The 9,528-nt window shown below is 35.3% G+C and overlaps 1 long non-coding RNA gene across 1 annotated transcript; it reads right to left on the bottom strand.

Moving 5' to 3' along the window:
* Positions 1 to 1,487: 1,487 nt before the first annotated feature.
* On the bottom strand, positions 1,488 to 3,378 carry LOC130410478 (uncharacterized). The gene is made up of 3 exons (XR_008905017.1): positions 3,084 to 3,378; positions 2,258 to 2,344; positions 1,488 to 2,140 (listed from the first exon to the last, which is right to left on the bottom strand). It is a non-coding gene; the product is annotated as an uncharacterized LOC130410478 (long non-coding RNA).
* Positions 3,379 to 9,528: the final 6,150 nt, after the last annotated feature.

Below are 9,528 nucleotides of genomic sequence, written 5' to 3'. Positions count from 1 at the left end.
AGATGCAGCTTGGGTTATAATAGTAACTTGTCAACCAATCAGATTTTAAAGGAGGAGCACACGTTCAACTTCTGACCAATTGTAGTTTAGCTGTGGGCGGGTCTTTGATAACAACAGTACTGATAAAGTACGGCATGCAGATAGTTCAAGGCGTTTTTTTTATGTTGAAATGTAGCCCATACATGCATTGAACAGACGCAGGTCGTACATGTGGATTATAAGAACTAGTATAATCTAAAATGAGCACTTTTAATCTACTTCAGATAGGGTTGCCACCTTTGTCACGTTGAAATACGTGACAAAATTTGATCCATACGCATGACATCATCGCGTCGTATTTGCGTTATATGTCAAAACGGCTACATACAGCACTGTACAGTATTTTAATATGTCAACACAACTAAATGTATTTCTCAAGTGTCGTCATCACTTTACGTGCTACTGCTGCTTTAACTAGTGGTCATAGATCAGAGGAGCAGTCAAACGGGACATGGGAAGTCACGTACGGGACACATCAGGCAGGCATACACGGGATGTCCCGGCCGGTACGGGACAGTTGTCAACCTTATTTTCAACATTTCGTTAGGCTACTTCTCACAATTTCAAATTAGATGTCAATGCCCCCAGCAGGTCAATGGCCGACTAGCAAAACGGCGGATTGTTTCTGATGGAACATAAAGTGGATTGTTTGGTTTTAGTGACACCTTGCGGCAATCTGGTCTGCAATTCTTTATGTAAATTTGTTTGAAGTGAGAGATAGTATAAATGGTTTGGATAAGTGAAAACATTACTGAATGTACGTACGCAAGAAGCACGTAAACCTGGAACACTTGTATGCTATTATTTTGGAGGCACTTATCAATCGAGGCATGTTTGCACAATTGTTTGTCACTTTATGTGACTTTGTTAGAAAGGGAAAATCTTGTAATACATTGTAAGAATCTGTTGCATACATGTGACCCTGGACAACAAAACCAGTCTTATGGGTCAATTTTAAATTGAGCTTTTTACATAATCCGAAATATGAAGAATAAAGCGCTCTATGGATGGATGAGTTGTTAGGATATGACAATATCTGATTTATATCTCTGGAATCTGAGAGTGCGAAAAAATCAAAATCTTGAGAAAATTACCTTTGAAGTCGTTCAGAGGCGCTGTCGGAGGCCATCCACTCACACAAATAAAGTTTTATATATTTAAGGTTTGAAATTTACTAAATATCTTCTTGGAACATACACTCTAAAAAAAGGCTGGGTTAAAACAACCCAATTTGGGTTATTTTGGTAACCCAACGCTGGGTCAAATATGGACAAACCCAGCGTTGGGTTATTTTAACCCAGCCAGTTGGGTTATATCTTTGACCCAACATGCTGGGTTGTTTTATTTCAATCAACTTTTGCTTAAAAATTACATTGCTGGTTTTAAACAAACCCGAAATGTTTAAAAATAATAATAACAAAATCACAGAGAAATACTCGAGGCATCAGTAAGAATCAAAAGTTTTATTAAGGATCAAAATGCAAAACAAAAGGAATTCATAAAAACATGCAATATGTTATGCTCAATGAACAATAAAATGGCATATAAAACACTTTGATGAAATGTATGTTTATACATATTTAAGGAAAATTAACTTCAATAAATTACATTAGTTTAGATTTTAACATATACATTTAACAAGGTTATTAAAGTGGCACAAGTAAATATAAATAGTTAGACAACTTAACACTTCAAAAATTCATATACAGTTAACAAAGTGGCACGAGTAAAATGCTTTAGGGCAATTCCAGCGTTATGGATGCGACATAAAAACACTATAAAAAGTATTTTACTAAACCCTTGTTGATAGAACCGCTTTTATATGATAAAATATCAGTCTATGCACAAGTTTTCTATAAAAAAAGAAATAAACAAGCGTTATGGATATGAAAAAGGGACACCGTAACTTTCCTCTTCATATAAACTCACAAAACATTTTAAAGAGCGTTAGTTCTTTCGGTTTCAGCACTGCTTAACCTGACATATCCACGGAGCAGTCTTACTAAAGAGGATTCTTTTCCTGGGAGTTGTAGACAACAGTGTGGCGTGCACTTTTGGAAGTGGATGTTCAGCAGGAGGGTTTCTTTATCAATTTGTTCATCTATAAAGAGAAAAAGAGACAAGAGAAGAATGTAAGGAAACTGGCCTACCCAGAGCACAATGGATTATAATAAACATATAAAGAAGTACATTAACATTTTACCTAAATAATGTTTACCTTTAAGCCTGTCATGAAAATATCCAAGTTCCAGTTGACTTTCTCTTGAATAGAATGATCCATTAATATTAGCTGTTATTCTGCAACCTGTCAGTGGGGGAAAAAGATGAGTGGGATATAGTACAGAAACTGAAATACAGTCTTAAAAAATAATATTATAAACGTTAACACAACTCTTAACTAATTCGACACACTCGGGAATAAGTAGAAATCTAAAAAGAGCAACAATTGTTCGTTTCATATACCCAAAATTAATTATATCGCATTGTTAACCACTAACGTTATAAGAGCGGCTACTCCCGAGGCAATGGCCGAGATGCCACGGAGCCACGACCGCTGACAGCCTGAAGCTCACACCTCCGACAGCGTCTTAACAAAATCTCAAAGAGGCGTTATGTTTATATATAAATCACGTATTTGTGTTCTTAACAACTACATTCTCGTCTAAAAGACTATTTAAACTAAGTTCCCTCACCGAACATTAGCGGTATTTAAAATAAAAAAATTGCTGGATGTTTGCTTTTGACACGACGCTCTCTCGTGTCAACCTTAAACTAATATCAAGTTGCGTAAGTTACTGAACTAAATTCCTCACACAAGTCACACATTTCAGAGGAAATGTTCACCAAAAAGGAAGTTTAAATGATTAAAAAGCTGTAAGTTAGAACAACGTGGGCATAACGTTACAGACTAGCTATACAAAGCTAACGAAGCTAGATTGTAACGTTACTTTTCAAACCTAATGCGAACAGCCGAATTTTGCATACTTTTGCATTTTTTTTTTGTACAGTAATAGTTTTATACATTAAAAACTCGTAAAACATACCTTTTCTTCTCCGAATAACAACTTTCCGAGATGAGGTGGATCAAAATGCCCGCGAAGGTAAAGTTTGTCTGATGCGTAGAGGAGTGGGAGGGGTTTACTCTCTCAACTGTCACTCAATTGGACCCGACTGCTAACCCAGCGTTTGGGTTACTCAAAAAATGACCCAACACTGAGAAAATAACCCAACAAAATGACCCAACAGGCTCAACCCAGCTGTTGGGTTAAACAAATAACCCAGCATTTTTTAGAGTGTAATTGTTACTTAATATCCTGATGATTTTTGGAATAGAGAAAAATGTATAATTTTGACCCATACAATGTATTTGCATGTGCGCCGTAAAGGGGTGGAAGGTTAGGACGATTCTAAGGGCCCAGGCTAATTTAGGGCCCAGAAGAGCAGACCCCCTTTTTATTTTCCCTCTTTGTAGGGGGCCCAGAAATTTTGGTTTCCATAGGGCCCAGAATTTCTGGCGGCACCCCTGATTTACTAAAAATGTCCACGTGCTACTTGAGACTGGTTTTGTGATCAAGGGTCACACATGTAAAATTGTATGTTTGCTTGACTGTGTTTTATTTATTTATTTAATAAATAAATTGACCTTCTTGAGTTATTATTTATCTGATTTGTTGTTCTTATTTGTTCCTAATTCGGTTTGAATTCTGCGTCATAAGCACTTGAAAAAGAAAATTGCCTTTGAAGTTGTTCAGAGGCGCTGTCGGAGGCCATCCACTCACACAAATAAAGTTTTATATATTTAAGGTTTGAAATTTACTAAATATCTTCTTGGAACATAATTGTAACTTAATATCCTATTGATTTTTGGAATAGAGAAAAATGTATAATTTTGACCCATACAATGTATTTTTTACTAAAAATGTCCACGTGCTACTTAAGACTGGTTTTGTGATCAAGGGTCACACATGTAAAATTGTATGTTTGCTTGACTGTGTTTTATTTATTTATCTATTTAAATAAACTGCACGTTGTGTTATTATTTATCTGATTTGTTGTTCTTATTTGTTCCCAATTCGGTTTGAATTCTGCCTCATTAGCACTTGAAAAAGAAACATTCCGTTTGCAGCAGAAATATTATTAAAAATATATAAAAACAATATAAATAAGGTTTAAAGCAAATACTTTATCTACAATATGTTTTCCCCCACAAAGTTGTGTGTGAGTCAATGGGATGGGACTCATACGACTCCTATCAACAGGAGGAGCTCTCGCCTCACATAACAGCATTAATAATAGTGGACCGACTATAAGCCGGGGGTCTCTTGCTCCTCACTCTCTCTCATATGGGCTGGCTCATGATATAGCGTCCGTTATAAAAGCCCAACGAGAGGAAAACACGAATCTCACTCTTGTGTTACTGGAATCGCCGAGGTGCAGGGCTACACACAGGGGTAAGTGTGCATTATTCTCACTTCTAGTGTATGTATCTGGGGGAGCTCTGAATAGAGGGGCTCCAAGAGTGCTTCTGTTGATACACACCGTAATGTGACTAGAGTTTTAATAGCTAGTTGAAGAGTTGTGCGTGACCATATCACATTTGCGCTTTAAGGTCACTGCAGTCCAACAAGTTGCACATGTTTCGCTGTGTTCTCCGGTTTTCATCTGGATAACGGGACGCACGCGACCAACTTCATAGTCATGAAGCAAACACAGAGAAATGCATTTACATGGGAAGGATGTTGATGCTTTTCCTTACCTGTCTTTTTTGTCTGATTTAAAACCATGTGTGATTTAAAAGACTAGATGTGTGATTGGAAATATATGTATATACAGGTACATGCGTTCATATATTTCAGTAGTTAGAGCATTGTGCTTGCAACGTGAAGGTCATGAGTTCGAGTCAGGGAACACACATTCACAACAATGAGAAAAGTATTGAGCGCACAGACTCCTCTTTCAGATACATATGTAACATTATAGACCGAACTGATATAGTGGCATTGTATTTATTAATAGATACTGAGATTCCTTAACCACGTTTATCATGATAAACATAGTCATTTGTGGCTGCCATGAACTTGTATAGTTTTTGTCCATAGTTGTTTTTTGCAAGGAATATCAAAGGAGAACATTGTCTATATACACATACAGTCGGCAGACAATAATAGAGATGATAAATATAAATTATTTATGATGACAGAAAGCAAGAGAGGGCTAGAGTATGTCAGGTCATGTATCATTCAGGCATACTATACATAATCCAATACACATTTATTAAAAAAAGCAGTTGGATAAATACACAATCAGTATGAAGTATTATGATGTCATGATGTAATAAATATGATTTGTATTTGGAAACAAGATGCATGAGCACATGATGTGTGTGGTGATATCACATATATTATCTATATGATGCTAATATAACCAATACAGATACGGTTTAATAATAATGTTTTGTGTAATGAAAGAGTTTGACTGAAACACACTCTCTCTCTCTCTCTCTCTCTCTCTCTCTCTCTCTATCTCTCTCTCTGTTCGCCAAATCCAATGTGTTTTAATGCCATTTATCTTAAAATTATACCTTCTTTTAGCTTTTTTTGTCAATCCTTCAGACACAACACACCACACAGACATTTAAAGTTAATCTGTGAGCAAAAAAAGAAAAGAAAAAACTGAAACCTCAAGAAAATGACAGCAGGAAACACTGCAAGTACAGGGAGATGAAGTTTGCTTTTTACAACTTGCTAAGTGCTTCCCAGACATACAGTGTTTTTGAGACTTTTGTTATCATATGACCAACTGATTTGTATGCAACAATAGTAAAGTAACATAGTTCGATGTAACAACAGCAGAATTATAATGCTTAGAGTAGCATCAGGTTTTGTGGACTCAAGAATGTGACGTTCAAAATCTTTCTGAAATGGTTTTGTTGCTCAGAAAAACGACTTAGTCCTAATAGAATCATTTACCTTTTTGTATTGTAGTGGCCAAACACATGCTGCATCCTTAACATAATGCAAACCCATGAAATATAAACCTATATAATATGGTCAACACGTTATACTAACAACTTTCAGTCACAGTATATGAGTTAAGATCTAATTTTCTCGTTTATTAGAAATGTAGAATTGCATCTACAAAAGCACACTTACAGGAAACAAAAGATTTTTTGTGGAAAAACAGGATGCAGCCCCACATCCTTCAAAAACAATTGCTTTTTATTCATTTCAAAAAGGGTGAATTCAGGTTAATTGAGTCGTTTTTTGATGTTGAGAATAAGCAAAAAGTGCCAATCAGTCTGAATTCACCCTGTTTCTTTTGTAAAAGGTAATATGTGTGAAATGCAAAATATAATGATTATTTTCAAACAATTAATATAGTTATAGTTATCTCTGCTAATTAAATTGGAACATGAGAAAATGTTTTAACATAGAATAAAACACATTTCAAGATAAATGCAACGTCCATCTCTTTTTAGGGGGGCGTGAACAAAGATTTTCATTAATAATCTTAATCGTAATCTGTTTGAGCATGTACATCCTGCCAGGGGAATAGGTCTCACTCGGGTCCAGTGTGTCTCAGACAACAACAAAGTTCCTTCTCTGAAACTTGGAGTTGTGTTCTGATGCCATGAATCGGGAAGGGGTTTGGGTATTGTTGACGGCTTTCTCCACCGGTTTGCTTTTCCTTTGTGTTTTGGCACTGCTGTGTTTCTTTACCTGTAGAATAGCTTAAAGAAAACTGCCTGTCGGAGCCCCATTGCATTTTTGACAGAGATTTCGGCTAGGCCTCAAGTCACGGTAAAAGTCTCATAGTCACATCAGAACTCTTAGAATGGGCATATTAGATTAGATTAGATTAAAAAAGTGCAATACAAATACTGTATCTTTGCAATGTAAATTGGGAAATTCATTTGTGGGAAATTTATACAAGTGGACATTTTTTACTGCAATGAGAACTCATTTAAATTATGGTTTATGTAGCTATAAATGGGTGACATGATAAGATTCCATAGTGTAAAATTAATCTGGATTGCATATCTCTGGTAGTTCACAGGGTAGAATTGGATAAATGTTTGTGTTCATATTAAAAGGAATTAGTTTTGATTCCAGACTTTGGTACAGTTTGTAAATCTGTATCTCGGAAACCACTTGAGGTGTAGGAAAAACCGTCATATTAAAGAGATCTCATTTGTCGTTTTCGTTTCTGCGAGTAGACACACTTCAAAACTGTGTGGGAAGTACAAGACGTGACAAAACACTTACCACGCATTCATACAGCATTTAATCAGATATAAATATTTAATTGCATTACATGACCAGCATAGTGTCCCTTATCTTGTTTTGAAAATGCAAATATTATGTCCTCAACAGTGTTGGGTAAATTACTCTGAAAAAGTAATTAATAACTAGTTACTAATTACATATTCAATAGTGTTATAGGCCCTTTTCACAATGACCTCCCTAAACTTCCACCTTCTCGCAAAGCAGTGTTTCATGACATCCGTCTTGCAACAATCAAGAAGAAGATGAACTTTTGTTTTGCCGTCGCGCTGAACAGAACTGAACTTCCTGTTTCAGTTTAAACAAACACACATTAAACAAACGTTAAAGTGAAATACAAAAAGCAGAACAGAACTGAACTGAGTCAAAATGTCAAACAAATATCCTAATTATATGACTATTATATGAAATAAAATTAGAATATTAATGAAATTAAAAAAACTGAAATAGATACTGCTTCTGGACTAGTTTTGTTTACATCTACTAAAATGGTCAATACATTAAGAACTATAAAACAAGCTATTCTTTCAAATAAACTATGATTTAAACAGCAGCAAACAGCATTTTATAGCCAGTAAATACCTATTCTTTAAGCCTGAAAGTACACAATTAAATTTATACTAAAATCTACAATAAATGTTTCATGGCTCATTTCTGTTTACTAAATACATTTCGGCCAACATAAGCAATCGCTCCTATGCATATTAAGCATAAGCAATACGTATGAACTAGGGGTGTGACGATACGTATGGACAATAACCATGATATTCAAAACCATGATTAGCAATATAAACAAAACACAAAATAAACCAAAATTAAAGATAAATTTAATGGATGCAATCATTTAAAAGTAACCAATAATATATATCATGATTTGTAAACATGGCTACAATAATCGTGAAGTGAAAATCTGATGTGACAGTCCTTGTAACAACATGATCAGTGTAATGATGGGATATTTTATTAGATTATGCATAACTGAAGAAGTCACAAACAGGGCTGTTTACTGCCTTGTTGTTAGACAGCATGTACAGCTGGGATTCTGTTGCCTTGGGGAAACAATTTCAATAAATTCTAGATAATAAGTAACCTACGTTCTACCCAATGCACCTCATGGTTTCATGTGCCTAGGTACCAAAGTATTCGACCATTAGTCACTTTCACATAGGGACAAAGACTACAGGGAGTCATTCTGAATATGTTTCAAATAGGCACAAAACTATGTATATAATGATGTGTACGCTATTTAAGTAGATTCATTTATATGCAGTCAGAAACTGTTTATATAGAGACATAAGGAATAATCACATGATGTGTACCTGCAAATATATGAAGTTTATATATCTACTGTTCGTATGTCATGTATATTAATCAGATTGCTTTACTCCCAGCTGCTTTTAAGCAACCATGAAAACACATCAACAAGTATAGGTTATTTTCACAAACATATAAACAAGTGGGTTATTTTCACAAACATATAAACAAGTGGGTTATTTTCACAAACATATAAACAAGTGGGTTATTTTCACAAACATATAAACAAGTGGGTTATTTTCACAAACATATAAACAAGTGGGTTATTTTCACAAACAAATAAAAGTCGAATTTCTTACCCTTATTTTTTCTTGTGTAGTCTGTTTTCTAATAACATTTCTTAATATTTAACGAGCATAACGCCAGCATTCCCTTGATGACTCATTGAACAGTAAGCTATCTGTTTAACTGCGAGATGCAGCTTGGGTTATAATAGTAACTTGTCAACCAATCAGATTTTAAAGGAGGAGCACACGTTCAACTTCTGACCAATTGTAGTTTAGCTGTGGGCGGGTCTTTGATAACAACAGTACTGATAAAGTACGGCATGCAGATAGTTCAAGGCGTTTTTTTTATGTTGAAATGTAGCCCATACATGCATTGAACAGACGCAGGTCGTACATGTGGATTATAAGAACTAGTATAATCTAAAATGAGCACTTTTAATCTACTTCAGATAGGGTTGCCACCTTTGTCACGTTGAAATACGTGACAAAATTTGATCCATACGCATGACATCATCGCGTCGTATTTGCGTTATATGTCAAAACGGCTACATACAGCACTGTACAGTATTTTAATATGTCAACACAACTAAATGTATTTCTCAAGTGTCGTCATCACTTTACGTGCTACTGCTGCTTTAACTAGTGGTCATAGATCAGAGGAGCAG

Source organism: Triplophysa dalaica, chromosome 21 (assembly GCF_015846415.1).
Source record: "Triplophysa dalaica isolate WHDGS20190420 chromosome 21, ASM1584641v1, whole genome shotgun sequence".
NCBI lineage: Eukaryota > Metazoa > Chordata > Actinopteri > Cypriniformes > Nemacheilidae > Triplophysa > Triplophysa dalaica.
Note: the sequence above shows the minus strand (reverse complement) of the source record. Positions and strands in the feature narration are given on the sequence as shown.